Source organism: Pelophylax lessonae (genome assembly GCF_965119305.1).
Source record: "Pelophylax lessonae genome assembly, chromosome: 4".
NCBI classification, from domain to species: domain Eukaryota; kingdom Metazoa; phylum Chordata; class Amphibia; order Anura; family Ranidae; genus Pelophylax; species Pelophylax lessonae.
The window spans coordinates 610383177-610399134 of record NC_138771.1 but is presented as its reverse complement, the minus strand read 5'-3'; positions in this window follow the sequence as shown (position 1 = coordinate 610399134).

The following is a 15958-nucleotide window of genomic DNA, read 5'->3' as shown; positions in this document are numbered from 1 at the left end:
AGGGGGGAGGGTGGATGTGGTGGTTGCTGTCCAGATTGCACAAGGGGGTCTTTAAGCAAGTTCCCGGCCCCCTTGGGGTTAGTGACTAGGTCAGGGATGTCCTCTGGGCTTCCTGCAGTGGTTATTGTGCTGGGGGGAGCGGACGGTACTGCCGGCGGATGCGCACCTCGCGAGGCCAGATCGGGCCAAAAAATTGAGGCCGCGGTTGTCCGAGTGACTAACCAGGCTGTCCGAGCTGGTGATATGGCGGATGGTAATACCCACAGATGCGCGCCTCATGCGGCCGGGTCTTGCCGAAGGTTGGGGCTGTGGCTTTGCGGCTGACTGAGCTGGCTGTCCAGGTGACCGATCATGCTCTCCGAGTTGCTGATCAAGCTAACAGCTGCCGGCAGACTCTTGAGTCGTGGCCGGATCGGGCCCTAAATTTAGACTGTTGCTTTGCAGCCTACCTGCAGCTGGCTGTTTGGGCTGCTAACTGGGTTGATGGAGCAGTGGATGGGTGTACGCCTATCCCCCCTCGGGGGGGTAGACTTCTGGTCTGCCTTGCTCCCCCCCTTGAACCGCGGGGGGGGGGGGGGGCGCTGCATTTTTTAGCGAAGTGAAACAGCCATTGTTTGAGGGTACTCTGCCTGCGCGTCTGCGTCACGGCGGGCCCCCCTCTTCCCCTTTCTAGAGGGCTATGTCCTATTTTGTCCTCTATGGAGGGCGACCCTTAGGTCTACTAGGTTTTCCTTTTGTGGACTCAGCCAGCGTCTCCTTGCGGGACTGTGGTCGGCGACCTCCCCTGCTTGTTGTGTTCTCAGGGTGATCTTAGCATATAGCGACTGAGTCTGCGTCCACGCACTTCGGGTGCTCTGACGGTGAGGACAATTCCTTTTTTACTGCACATGTAAGGGCGCTGGTGCATGTACTGATTGTATCGGTGCAGAAAAACTTAAATTATGGGAAATGCTGCTGCGTCAGAGGCGCCGGTCCCCTTGGGGACAGCAGATACCTTAAAGCGGCAAAGGTATTTACTTTTTCCCGCCTATTATGACAAAATTGTCGCAAGTCAGTGGAGTTGTTCTAAATGCAATATGGCGGTGCCTGAGTTTTGATTGTATCCCTTGAAGAGTCTGTTGAGTATGTGCAGTCTAACCTGTTGCTCAGGTTTCCAGGCTGAATAATTCTGCCCTATTTCTGATGGGAGGAGTCTCTATTTTTTTAAAAGATCCTTTTGACGGGGGAGAGCCGAGACTTTGGTCCGTCACATGTTTTCTGTAGGTGGTTCGGTCCTTAGGCCGGTGTTGACCATAGCATGGTGTCCCTGACTTTCCAGAGTGGGCAAAGTTTTTGCTCCAGGATCTGGAGGGGGGGGGGGGCAGATTTCTCCTGCTTTTGCAGGGTTGGTAGACTAGTTGGTCCAGGGGTTGCAGTTAGTCTGTGATGCCTCTCTGGATGCTGCTCCCTTATGCCCCGTACACACAAGCAGATTATCTGAAGACTTTAGTCTGCAGACTTACCAAAACCATATAATATGAGGTCAAACCTAAACACTTTCAATTTGTATGCAATCTGGCAGGCCCTTGCACTACATAGAAAAGGTAAGTCTGAAGACAAAAGTCTTCAGATAATCTGCACGTGTGTACGGGGCATTAGTGTCTGAGCTGTCCCTGATGGCAATGATCCTTCGGCGCATGATATGGCTAATATGCTGGTCTGCGGACCAGACTTTCCAGATGGCCTTGTGATCTTCCCTTTTGTGGAGAATTGTCTGTTTGGAGCCTTCCTGGAAAAGACCTCCTCCGCAGGTTCCATGAGGACCTGCTCTGGTGTGCCGAGAGTGGCTCCTTCCTGACATGCAGTCAAACACCCCTTCTGCCTGATCACCCGTATCTGGGGTGGGGGAGAATGGCTTTGGTTTTTCTCTGGACCCATGGATCTGCCTGATTCAAGACAAGTGGGTCTACGAGCTGATTCGGTCCGGCTACAAGATCAATTTCTCTAGCGCTCATTGACAGACGTAGTCCTCGGTGATACACCACCTTCGGGTTATGTTGCCTCCACAGGAGCAGGACTAGACAGGAAATTAAAAAGCTCTGGCCACACCCTAGGGGCAGTCCCAGAGGGTATATCCTCTCTCTCTCTCTGCCTCAGCAAATCAGTTATTTTCTGTCTAGTTAGGAGTAAGGACCTAGATACCTTGCTGGGATCTTAGGTCCTGGCAAGATTTTTTTCTTAAAGGATTTTTTAGACAGCTTTTTTTCTCCAGTGTTTCTGTGAGATCTTCAAGCAAGAAAGCTGAACTGGGCGACGGGCTGGATGTTGAGATCCGGTGGTCACCCCAGTTCAGCCTACGAGCGCGTGCAGGCCAGAGCTCCGCGCTGGGTCGGCCGCGACAAAGTCCCATTAAAGGACTGACCCCGCGAGTTAAACGTCTCGCTGAAACGCCAAAGACCATGAGTCACGGCGTCCATATCGGTCGACAGCCCTCCCGCCCCGGTGGAGAGGGGTACTGTCAGGAGTTGGTGCCCGCCTGGTTCCGGTATGGTGAGTAGTATGTTCCCCCTTTTCCCCTGACGGGTCTTGTGGTGAACGCGGGCCCCTCTCTGTATGGTAAGATAGTCCCTCTCTATCCTATAAATGACACAGATCCTCCTACTTTGAGTGTGATTTTATGTGCAAAAAGCCAGGAGGCTTGGTTTGGGAGCTAACAATCTAATTGTATACATGTTAAAAAGATTATAATCTGTGGCATTCTGGGAATCTTACGGTGATAAGAATAAGCTACCTACCAGTCAGAAGCCACGGACATGTAGACTGCCTTCCTAATCAGATCTCCAGCTATTAGCAGGCCTCCCGAATGGCCATGCGGTCGGCCAGGGCCGGCACCGCCAACCACGCCAAATCCCCATGCAGAGAGAGTGTTGTGTGCCCTGCAGCACACCGCTATTCAGTACAGGCCGCCGCCATTTTTTTTGCTGGATCGCACGAGCCGCCATTTTGGCGTAGCCTCGTGTCTCCAGCATGGGGGCGGCCATGTTTGAGGTGATCCAAACACCTCGTGGAGCTAGGGGAGGCGCCGGAAGGCGTGCAGAGGGGCGGAGCCGCCTCCTTTCTTGGGCAGCCAGCCAAAAGACTTCCTGTTTGTCAAGACAGCGCTGTAACCTGTTGCAGTTAAACTCTGAGCATCAAGTGGTGAGTCTGGGGGTCTATCTCTCTCTCTCTCTCTCTCGATCGATAGGGATCCCTAGCAGGTAACACTAAGGGGCTTTTTTGTGGCGCTGGGGGTCTGAAAAAAAAAAAAAAGTTTTTTAGGTTTGAATTATATTATCCAGGAAGTGACTGGAATTATCATGGACCCTGCCACACATATTCCCCCACCTGTTTCCCTCGAGGGGGCCACGGGACCCGCCGGTGCACAGAGTGTAGAGTCATTTACAGCAATTTTGGAGTCTATGGTGGCTCGGGTGGAGGCGGCCTGTCAGGGACGGGGGTCAAGGAAGCGACCCCCGCCTACCCCTATACTATCTGACACCTCTGACTCTGATTCAGAGATGGTCACTGCAGTTGCAGGTTCCTCTGCAAAGGCTGTAATCCCAGGTAAAGCCCCCTCAGACAGTGAGGAGGACGCTTCTTCCCCTTCTTCGCACTAGTTGTAGGAGTGCAGGAAACCTTAAAACTTGAGGCTTTACCGGCAGAGGCAACTGAAACAGAGATTCCTTTTGGTACTAATAAGCCCATCAAAACGGTGAAGGTTTTTCCTGTACCCAAATGTTTCGGTAATCAGATTAAAGGAGAATGGGAGCATTCTAAACGTACCTTTACTATTTCCAAGCGTATTGCTAGACGCTATCCGTTTGAGGAATCCATCATTAAGAAATGGACGGTACCACCAGTGGTGGATCCACCTATTTCCAGGCTGAATAAAGCCACGGTTATCCCAGTGGAGGACACGTCGTCCTTTAAGGATCCGGTGGATCGAAAGATGGAAGCAGAGTCCCGCACCATCTTCTCTCTGATAGGGTCAGCATTTAGACCAGTAATTGTTATTGGTCTAGTTTCCCAGACACTTACGGAATGGGCGAAAATGGTACGCCAAGACCTTAGGGGAAAAGATATTCCCCAGGAGACATCTGATTTGATGGAACAGATTATACAAGGGCTACAGTTTATCTGTGACGCAGCCTTGGACACTACTCCCTTATTAGGGCATGCATCTATGTCAGCGGTGATCCTCAGACGTGTGCTGTGGTTAAAATGCTGGTCAGCTGACCTAGGTTCCAAAAAGACCTTGACAAATCTCCCTTTTCAGGGGAATCGTCTATTTGGGGCCAACCTAGATGAAATCATTAAGGATGCCACTGGGGGCAAGAGCACTTTTTTGCCACAGGCTGCTAAAGCTAAGGGACCTCGCAACAAGCGAGGACCTTTCTTTACCGCCCATAAAGGGCGCCCGGCTGGTACTAGCGGGAAAGGCAAGACTCCTCCAGGAGGGTTCAAGAAGGGCTGGTCGGACAAGCAGAGGACCAACCCAGCCAAACCCGAAGCAAAGGAGTACACAGCCTGAAGGTGCGCCCCCACCCGGTTTCAGGGTGGGGGGACGTTTTCACCGGTATTCAGGACATTAGATCGAGCTTCAACCACTACTACCGGTGCGATTCTTCCCTTCCAACATTTAAGTACTACAGGAAGCGGTAGTTACCGTTCCCTGAATAGATCTTTTCCTTTACCTTTTCCTAAGATTAGTCCCTATACCTCACAGGAATCGGATCTGGTTGACCAGATAGGCCAAGTAGCCTCTAGTCGGGTGACTTCGGTCCCTGAGGTTCAACCAGAAAAGATCACCCTTCCTGATAACAATCAGGTATCTGATAAATGTGTGGGAACAGAAAACGACCAGACTTTCTCGGATGGTCGGGGCCAGATACCTCTAGGGACGCCTGGTTCAGATTCTATCAGCGCCAGTGGTCCTAGAAATTCTAGGCTGGCCTCCTCAAGCCGGCCTGGCCGACTTGGACATGCTAGTCGCAGACGTTCCGTGGGAACTTCGTCTCAGGGAGTGTCTGTGGTCTCAAGGACCAATTTACCATCATGCTTTACAGTCGCTGGGTTTAATGGCCTGGCCATTGAGACCCAAGTACTGAAGGACAGAGGTTTGTCTACTTCTGTCATTCCTACCCTTATTAAAGCAAGGAAAGCGACTTCCAGCAAGGACTATTATCACACATGGAAGACTTATATTGCGTGGTGCGAATCTTTAGGATTTCCTCCACGTACCTATTCGGTGACTCGAATATTGGCCTTTATGCAACAAGGGGTTGAGCAGAAGCTAGCCTTGAGCACCATCAAGGGTCAAGTTTCAGCATTAGCAATCTTCTTTCAGAAACCTTTAGCTACCAAGTCCTTGGTGCGGAATTTCATCCAGCGGGTGCGGCACCTGGCTCCTCCAGTCCGCCCGCCCTTACCGCCCTGGGATCTTAATTTGGTTTTGTCGGTTCTACAGAATCCTCCCTTTGAAAACATCAGGGAGATTCCCTTGCTTACTTTATCCCAGAAGGTGGCCTTCTTGGTGGCTATTACTTCTGCTCGCAGGGTGTCAGAACTGGCTGCATTATCATGCCAGTCCCCATACCTAGTGATTCATAGGGATAAGGTAGTACTTCATCCTAAGCCATCTTTTCTTCCTAAGGTGGTTTCAGATTTTCATCTGAATGAAGATATTGTACTACCTTCCTTGTGTCCTCAGCCCAAGCATCATCGGGAACATGCGTTGCATTCCTTAGATGTGGTTCGGGCAATCAGGGTATACCTGAAAGCTACGGAATCATTCCGTAAGACGGATTCACTTTTTGTGATCACGGATGGCCCCAGAAAGGGTTTGCCTGCATCTGCCGCGACCATTGCCAAATGGATTAGACAAACGGTGGTACAGGCTTATTCTATTAAGGGTCAGAGTCCTCCGTTCCCTGTTAGGGCGCACTCCACTCGAGCGCTCAGTACTTCCTGGGCCTTTCGCCATCAGGCGTCAGTGGTCCAGGTATGTAAGGCGGCCACCTGGTCGTCGGTACATACCTTTACAAAATTCTATAAAATTGATGTGACGGCATCGGCGGATGCCTCATTTGGCCGCAAGGTTTTGCAGGCCGCAATTGGAGGAGACCGGTGGTCTACCTCGAGGGTTTTTTTCTGTTTGAAAAAAAAAAATAAATTTTTTCTCTTTTGTTGAGTCTCATCATTAAGGATGAGCATTGTAAACTTCTAGTTGGCACCGGTTGGGCCTTCTAGATTGGGATTTGATTTCCATTTTCCCACCCCTCATTTGTGATACTGCTCTGGGACGTCCCGAAGGTGGTGTATCACCGAGGACTACGTCTGTCAATGAGCGCTAGAGAAAAATGGATTTTTGTAAAATCTTACCGTAAAATCCTTTTCTCTTAGCTCATTGACAGACGTAGTCCCCGCCCCTCTGTTTTGAGTTGGGTTAAAATCTCTAAAGACTGCTTTTTCACATAACTGATTTGCTGAGGCAGAGAGAGAGAGAGGATATACCCTCTGGGACTGCCCCTAGGGTGTGGCCAGAGCTTTTTAATTTCCTGTCTAGTCCTGCTCCTGTGGAGGCAACATAACCCGAAGGTGGTGTATCACCGAGGACTACGTCTGTCAATGAGCTAAGAGAAAAGGATTTTACGGTAAGATTTTACAAAAATCCATTTTTTTCGGTCGTCTCCTCCAGAGAAGTTCTTTCCTTCCAACCTGCGTTTATCCCCAGACGGCCTGTGAGGTCTCTGCCGGGCGGTGCAAGACTTGCTAGTACAAGGGTTGATGGTTTTGGTTTCAGATCTCGGACCCTTTGTTTCATGTTTGCAGGTCCCAGGAAGGAAAGTGAGGTTGGTCCAATCTTGGACTTCGAGCTCTGAAATGCTTTGTGTGGGTACAGATGTTTTCGAATGGAGTCCATTCGTACGGTAGTGGCATCCCTACATTGGGGATTTTCTAGCCTCTATCGATAGTAAGGACGCTTACCTTCATATTCCGATACGTGGGTCATCCGCGATTCCTTCGTTTGCTGTAGGCAATCAGCATCAAGAGGTCTCACCTCAACTCCTCAGGTTTTTGCAAGTGTTGGCATTGTGCCATTGTTCTGGAGTACCTGGATGATTTTCTGCAAGCAGTCTCCGACTACTCTAAAGCCCTGGTCCCCCAACCCTGGTCCTCAGGACCCACTAACAGGCCAGGTTTGCAAGATAACTGAAATACATCCCAGGTGATATAATTTGCTGCTCAGTGATTGCAGTACTCTAGTTTGCATCTCCCCAAGGTAATACTTAAAATCTGGCCTGTTAGTGGGCCCTGAGGACCGGAGTTGAGGACCACTGCTCTAAAGGACAACCTGGAAATTACTGGGGGATCTCTGCAGGTGTTCAGCTGGAAATTACTTTTCCAGGTATTGGCTCTGGTTCTGTCCACCTAGTTGGACTATCTGGATCTGTTCTAGACTCTGCCTCAGCCAGGGTTTTCCTCCCATGGGATGAGTTTTAAAAAATCTGTCCACACGAGACTTTTGCAAAGAGCTTCTTGTCATGTGGGGCAAGAATCCAGTTTTATACAATCTGATCCTGTTGAGTCAGGGTACTGATTCGGTGGCTTTGCTCTCCGGCAGGGTAAATCTTCCTTCCCCTGTACTGGACGATGATCACCATGGATGCCAGCCTGTCCGAGTGGGGTGGCATTTTTGAGCACGGAATGTGCTCAGTGGCTCTGGAAGAATCCAGACTACTGATCGATATACTGGACATTTCTTCCGGAGGTGTTACATCAGTTGTCTCTGGTGGGGAAACGCCCGAGGTGGTCCTGTTGGCCTCTTGTCTTAACAGGAAGCTGCTTGGGTTTGTGGCACGGTCTCGGGATCCTCTGGCCGACGCCACAGACGCAATGATGGCTGCTTTGGGTCCAGTATAGTCTGATAGAAGTCTCTCTTTCTAGAACGTCAGCTAAAACTACTGCATAGGCTCGAGGCAGAAGGGAACACGTTGCGCCACGCATCATGTGGCTTCATCAGTAAATGCAAAGACTGCTACCAGGGAAATACAAAAGCTTCCCTTTGTGCATGTGTGGAAAATCTCCCCCCCACGCATGGGCAGATGCGTCGATGGGCTCTGCCACAATCTGTGGGTACATCTGTGCAAAGATAGGGATGCTGGGGGAGCCTGAACAGACTGAGATTGAAGTTCTGCTTTAACCCTTTACAGCATGCTATTGCAGGGTTCAACCACGTGCATTGCTTGTGGTTGCAGGATGCTTGCAAAAACTGGTTGTGTCACACCGGCCAAAATTGATGGGTGTTATTCATGGCTTTGGCTTGTATGTATACTTCCCCGACTGCTGCCTCTTTAGCCATTCTGAAAATTCTTTCATTTTTCAAAATCACTATCGTTTGATTTTTTTTTTTTTTTTTGTATAGTGTATGGCCAGCTTAAGCCTCCATTCACACAAATGCATTTTTCATACTTTTTTTTTTTTTTTTAGTAATGCATTTAATTTTTTTTTTATCATGGGTATGGGTTCCTATGGAACACCATCAATGTGTTTTTGTGCCTCTGCATTTTTGGAAAGGGTCAGACTTTTTTTTATCTGAAAATGCAGCGTTTTGTATTTAATGGACTTCAATGGACCTGCATCCAAAATGCAAGTATTGCGTTTTTACCACAATTTGCTTTTTTAAATCTGCCCAAAATCTAATTTTCCAAAAAAAAACATAAAACCACAAAGACCAGGCCTATTTCTGACCTTTGTTGTTTACAAGTTAAAAATCTGTATTTTTTGCCAGAAAATTACTTACAACGCCCAAACATTATATATTCTTTTTAGCAGAGACCCTAGAGAATACAATTTTGATTTTGTTGGAAAAAAATATTTTTTGAATTAAAAAATAAGTAAACAAACTTATCCCAATTTTTTTTTCTACAATGTGAAAGAATTTTATTGTGAGCAAATAGATACCCAACATCTCATGCTTCAAAATTGTGCAAGCTTGTGGAATGGTGACAAACATTCCTACTTAAAAATCTCCATAGGTGACAATTTCTACAGGTTGCCAGTTTAGAGTTATAGAGGACTAGAATTATTGCTCTCATTCTAATGATCACGGTGATACCTCATGTATGGTTTGAACATTGTTTACATAGGTGGCCGTGATTTGCTTCTGCTCGGAGGTACGGGTGCTTTAAATTTTTTTCTTTATTTTTTACACTGTCCCTTTTCAATAAATTTTTCTGGTCACTTTTATTCCTATTACAAGTGATGTAAACAACCCTTGCAATACAAATAAGCAGGACAGGTCTTCTGTAATGTGAGATCTGGGGTAAAAAAAAACCTCAATCTCACATCTACACTTAACCTCCTCCCACCCACTCACTGCATATAAACGGCCGGGTGGGAGCGCTGTCATTCTGAGTGGACAGTCCCGAACTCTCCTTGGACTGAGCGTCTGCAGGACACAGCCAAGACCAGATTGGAATATGGGTGCTGTGATTGGCCCGCCCGATCACGTGACTGCTTTGTCCAATCACAATGTAAACAGACACTTGAGCTCACAGTGGGGGAATCTGCAAGATCTGTGACAGTTCTGTTTGTAAGGATGATTTTACACATTAAGCTGTCACAGATCCTCCACAAACAGTACACCAAACACCACTGTCCCCATACACATCTGTCAGTGTCCCCAGAAAACATCTGTACCAGTGCACAAAACATTTGCAATAGTACACAATTGTGACATCAACATCTGTCAGTAGTGCCCCACCAATAAATAAAATTTCTAAAGCTACCCCATGCTCACGTGTAAAGGTGAACGCACACATTGGTCCCGTACGCATACGTAAATAGCAATAACACCACACGTGAAGTATCACCGCGAATTTCAGAGTGAGAGCAATAATTCTAGCACCAGGCCACCTGTGTAAAGCCCCATACACAACGATCGGCCGTCTTTTGTCCGAGGGCTGTCTTGTCTGTTGAAAAGTGCAAAAGACTGCACACGAATTTTGTCGGCCAACAACAGCCGACTGCAGAAGTGATGTCATGTGATGGTTAACTTTCCGTGTGTTTTTTCTTCTCTGAGCATGCCCAGTCTTGCAAATCTGCTGTCTGTCGGCCGAATTCTGTACTGACTGGCGAACAATCCGCTGGTGTTGGCCAACAAAAATTTTAATGCTTGCACGACAGATTCTTTTCAGCCAAAAGTGCGCTGTCGGAAGCATCATACTAACAAGCCTACAATCGGCCGATCGGTCGTCGGCCGAAACTTTACGGCCGACAATCGGTACGTGTACGGGCCTTAACTTTAAACTAGTAACCAAAAAAGGCTTATAACGCGTCACCTTAGAAGATTTTCAAATACTGAAGTTTTGTGCCATTACACTAGCGTGCGCAATTTTAAAGTGTGATATGTTTGGTATCTATTTACCCAGCGCAACGCCATGTTTTACAGAAAATTTGGGTATTATATTGTCTCTGTGTGCATTGAAATGTATTTATGCATTAGCGTGTAAAATTGCATTTGAAAAAAAAACTGCTGTGCAAATACTGGGTGACATAAAAATTTGCAAAATCCATCATTTTATTCTCCAGGGCCTCTTCTACAAAAATTATATAATGTTGGGGGGGGGGGGGGGTTTATAAGTCCTTCCCTAGCAAAAATACAGAGTTTTACGCGTAAACAAAAAGAGTCAGCAGAAGGCTTGGTCTTAAAGTGGATTATGGCTGAGAAATCTAAACGGTCTGGAGATAGGTGCAGATTGGACTGGAAGAACCTGTCCGACTGTCGAGACCGGAATATGATCTTGTACCCCGATCAGATCAGTTCCTGAACCCATTTGTCCTGAAACAAGGAAGTCCATGGTCCTGGAAAAAAGTGAAGATGTCCCCCCACCCCAGAATTGTGTGAGGGTGCCCCTTCATGCAGATGAGGATTTGTCTGCAGATCTGGATTGCCCTATCTTCGATTTGCCTGACCACATATTCTTGGAACTCCCAGAAGACCTGAATGGCTTTCCCTTTTCTTGCCACCCGGAGGTACGAAAAAGCCGCCTATGAGCAGTAAAAGAAGGTCCCCGTCTAGTACGTGGTGCCTTGCCCTTAGGTTTAAGGGAGAAGAGTACTCTTCCCACCCGTAAGGCCTTTGATTAACTCATCCAGGGAGGATCCAAACAACCTCTTCCCTGTAAAGGGAAGGTCAGAAAGAGCCTTTTTGCAAGCTTTGTCTGCAGACCAGCTCTTTAGCCACACCATGCGTCTAATAGCAATCCCCACTGCAGACACTCTGGCTACCAGTGGAGCTGCATCCAGTGATGCATTGCATATATACAGAAGGGCTTGAGCCATTTGATCCAAGAGCTCAATCAGCCCTGGGGAGAGCTGTTCCATTTCCAAGACACCTTTTAGCAACTTCACCCATTCAGTGACGGTCTGTGACACCAGGGTGGTCACAAAAGATAGTTTCAATATGGAGCCCACTATTACATGTAGGGGGGGGTCTGTAGGTGAAATTTTGTCGTGGTACTCCATGTTCACTAATTTAAAAAATGTAGTGTCACTTTAAAAAAGTTGCAAAAACGCGATCGCAGCGCTGCACTGGCAGTACAGCAAGTCCCAGCCTAACACAGTCTGTTAGCGGTGTGTGTGAGGAAACCCACAAGAGACCCCAAAAAAACATTACTAAACCAATCAGGAAACTTGCAAGAACTATCTGTACAGCAGAGAGAAACGATCTGACACAGGAAGTGAAAGGACCAGGGTCACGCCTAGAGTGTCTGATGCCTAGCCTATGCTGTCCAGCACCGCGGACCACAAGAAAATGGCCGTCCCATGCATTTCTATGAAGGAGATTTAGAAAATGGCTGCCCATACATTACAAAGATGGATTCTGACATTAATGCATGGTAAGTCTACAGCAAAATGGCAGCCCCCACGGCGTGCCATGCGGTCTCCAGGACCCCCAGTGGGGTCACTGACAAAGGCATCGGATGGTCCCCAGGAGGGGACCCCAGCAGAAACAGCGCCCCCCCCCCCGCAGAAGTGCCTCAGTGGCCACAATATATCTGCCCCCCAAAGGTAGGAACCTGTATGGGAAGGGGGAAAAGCTAAAGGCGGGGCCTGGTATGTTCCGAGAGGCCACGGGAACGGAGGGTCCAACTGTTCTATGGAGGGGGCCCACGTCCACCCCGAGACCGTCAGAGAAATGGGGGGACTCTTACTCACCATACCACGGATCAGGTAGGCGCCACTCCGAGCAGACTGCCTCCCACCTGGAGGGATGGGGGAGCTGCCAGCCAAGTGGAAGCTGTGACTCAGGGCATTCCAGGTTGTTTGCGTCCCAACCAGATAGTCCTTTCCTGGGCTTTTCCCCGTTTGTTGGGGCTCTGTCGTGGCGAGGCCTAGTGCTGGACTATAACCTGCTCACGCTCGCTGGCCAGGCTTGAGGACCTTAAGGATCTAGAATATTCAGTCCGAAACCCAGCTGGCTGTTGCTTGTAGTTCTCCAGGAACTCTACTTAACGAAAAGGTACAAAAAAGGCTCCCAAAAAAGTAACAGCTAAGACCGAAGTCCCAGCAGGGAACTAGGTCCTACTCCTAAACTAGGCAGAAACAAGCTGAGGGCTGTAGCAAAGTGTGTGGGGTTATGCCTGCAGGGTCAGCCCCATAGGCGTGGTAAAAGCTTTTTCCTGCCTAGTGTCCTATTCCTGATGGAAGAAGCATAACCAATGGCTAAGAAGATATGAAGCTGCATCTGTCAATGAATGATAGAGAGATGTCGTTTTTTTCAGCAAGAAAAAAAAAAAAGGGGCCCTTTAAGGCTGTAGGGCTGAAGCGACTTAGGACATCGCTCTGGTCCTCCAAGGCCATAGAGTCGAGTGGGGGCCATCTTGCCCTTACTTGACTTCCTGCCTGGGACTGCAATGGACTGGTTTGTTTTCCCTGCTACCGATGACTCTGGTAAGCAGGGTAAAAGACTGGGAAGCGGCAGGAGGGGGGGCACCGCCGCCCATAAGTGATCCTGCAGCGAATTCGCCACTGGGACCAATTTTATGTGAAAGCGGACTGCCTGCTGTGTAAGAAAATACCAGGGTTATGACAGCAACAACAGTATTTAACGTCAAAATATTGATGAAAAACTGCGACGGGCGGTCTGAAGGGGTTTAATGAATTAAAAAAAGAAAAATAATCGATTCGAAGATTTGTGAGAGAATAGTGATCTTTATTCTAAGCAAAAAAAATTGTGATTCTCATTTTTCAAGAATTGTGCAGCTCTACTGGAACTATGAAGAAGAGGACTCTTTGTAAAGTCAGCGCACAGGGGTTCATTTACTAAAACTGGAGTGTGCAAAATCTGGTGTAGCTGTGCATGGTATCAACTTCCAGGATTTTATGTCATAGTTTAACCACTTCCCGCCTGCCCTATAGGCAAATGACGGCGGGAAAGTGGTTGCATTATCCTGACCTGACGTCATATGACGGCGGCAGGATAATGCGCTCTGCGCGCCCCGTGATGCGTCGTGTCAGTCTGACTCACCGCATCTCCGATCTCGGTAAAGAGCCTACTGACGTAGGCTCTTTACCATGTGACCAGCCGTGTCCAATCACAGCTGGTCACATAGTAAACAGGAAGAGCCGTTGATCGGCTTTCCTCAGTACGTGCCTGACAGGCACGAGTAAAGGAGCGCCAATCTGTGGCTCTCCTGACAGGAGGGGGGTCTGCATTGGTAATCAGATCATTGATTACCAGTGCAGACCCTCGGGGGGGGGGGTGCCACTAGAACCACCAGGGATGCCACCCATGACCCCAGGGATACCCACTATGACCACCAGGGATGGCAATCAGGGCTCAGGGAGCCACCCAGTACCCTCCCCATCAGTGCTGCCCGCCAGTGCCCTCCCCATCAGTGCCACCTATCAGTGCCCACCAATGCTGCATATCAGTGCCTCCTCTTCAGTGCCTGTCAGTGCAGTCTCATCAGTGCAGGAAAAAACGTATTTATTTACAAAATTGTATAACAAACAAAAAAAATTTTTTTTTTCAAACTTTTCTGTCTTTTTTTTTTTATTTGTTTAGCAAAAAAGAAAAAACCTTGTGGTGATCAAATACCACCAAAAGAAAGCCCTATTTGTGGGGGGAAAATTGGTGTAGGTACAGTGTTGCATGACCGTGCAATTGTCATTCAAAATGCAACAGCGCTAAAAGCTGAAAATTGGCCTGGGCAGGAAGGGGGTGAAATTGCTCTGTATTGAAGTGGTTAATTGAACAAGCTGAAGTTAGAAGCTGATTGGCTACCATGCACAGCTGCACCACATTTTGCACTCTCCAGTTTCAGTAAATGAACCCCAGTGCCCGGAGTGAGATCCTGGCACTGCTACGTATTTAGGTGAAGGCTCCAATCACACTTGCTGGTTTGTAAATGAGAACAGATTTGTGTTTTTGTGTGCGTTTAGAAAATGAGTGCCGTGTTTGCGATGCCATTAATTGTTAATGGCAAGCAGATGCACAATTTGTGCTAAACCCCCCCCCCCCCCCCCCCCCCCTGCAAAGCTGAACGTAGGGGTTCTATCAGAATAGCGCCACCTATCAGATTCTGCAACCGGAAGTGACGTTCAGAAAAGACCAATTTACTGCGCATGCGCCATGTGTTCCAACATGTCCACTATGCATTCTGATAGGTTTCCTAATGTAAAAGAACATGAAGCAGAGACGGACATCTTCTTACACCCACGCTAGTCTTGAATTTTACATTTATTTTAGCAATAAACTCACCTTATAGACTTAAGCTGGATACACACTGTCCAACTTTTGTGGTTAGATTTCCTCATATTATATGGTTTTGGTAAGTCTAAAGGAAAAAAAGTCTTCAGAAAATCTTATAGTGTGTATGGCCCATTAGGCCCCTTTCACACAGGCAGTCCGTTCAGATCCGCCTGTCCAATTTTTGTGGCGGATCTGAACAGATGCCCCATGCATCTCTATGGGGCATCGGATGTCAGCGGAGACATGTCCACTGACGTCCGATCCGTCAAATCTGGACGGATGGAAACCCTACTTTCCATCCGTCTGGCGGATCGGATGAAAACAGTCAGACGGTCCGTTCTTATCCGATTCCCCCATAGAGAAGAATGAGGACCTTACAGCTCTGTCTCCGCCCACAGAGCTGCCATCCGCCTGCCCAGCGGGGGATCGGTCCCTCGCTAAAAAAAAACGGAGTCCACCGACGTACTCCTATGTGTGAAAGGGGGCTTAAAATAGACTATATCACTGTGACGAGTTAAATAGTCTATTTCACTATATAATCAGTTTAGGCCCGTACAGACGTAGCGATTGTCGGCCGTAAATATTCGGCCAACGTCCGATCGGCCGATTGTCGGCTTGTTAGTATGATGCTTCCGACAACCGACTGCGACTTTTCGGCCGAACAGAATTGGGTGTGCAGGCTATAAAATATTTGTTGGCCAACACCAGAACGGCCGATTGTTCGTCAGTCAGTACAGAATTTGGCCGACAAACAGCAGATGAGCAAGACTGGGCATGCTCAGAAAAGAAAAAACACAGGGAAAGTTAACCATTACATGACATCACTTCTGCAGTCGGCTGTTGTTGGCCGACAAAATTCGTGTGCAGTCTTTAGCACTTTTCAACTGACAGGACAGCCCTGGGCAAAAGACGGTGGATCGTTCGGCTGACAATCGATACGTGTGTACGGGGCTTTTGTCGCTGAGCAGTGGGGGGTGTACCAAGATGGCCGCCCCCAACTTCTACATGCAGGTTTCTCGCTATATTTACTATTTTACAATAATAATAGAAATATAATACTGTTATTCAGTATATAAGGTGAGTTTACTGCTAAAATAAATGTAAAATTTAAGACTTGCGTGCGTGTAAGACAATGTCGGCCGCTGCTTCGTCTTCTGTCTCATTAGGAAACCTATTGGA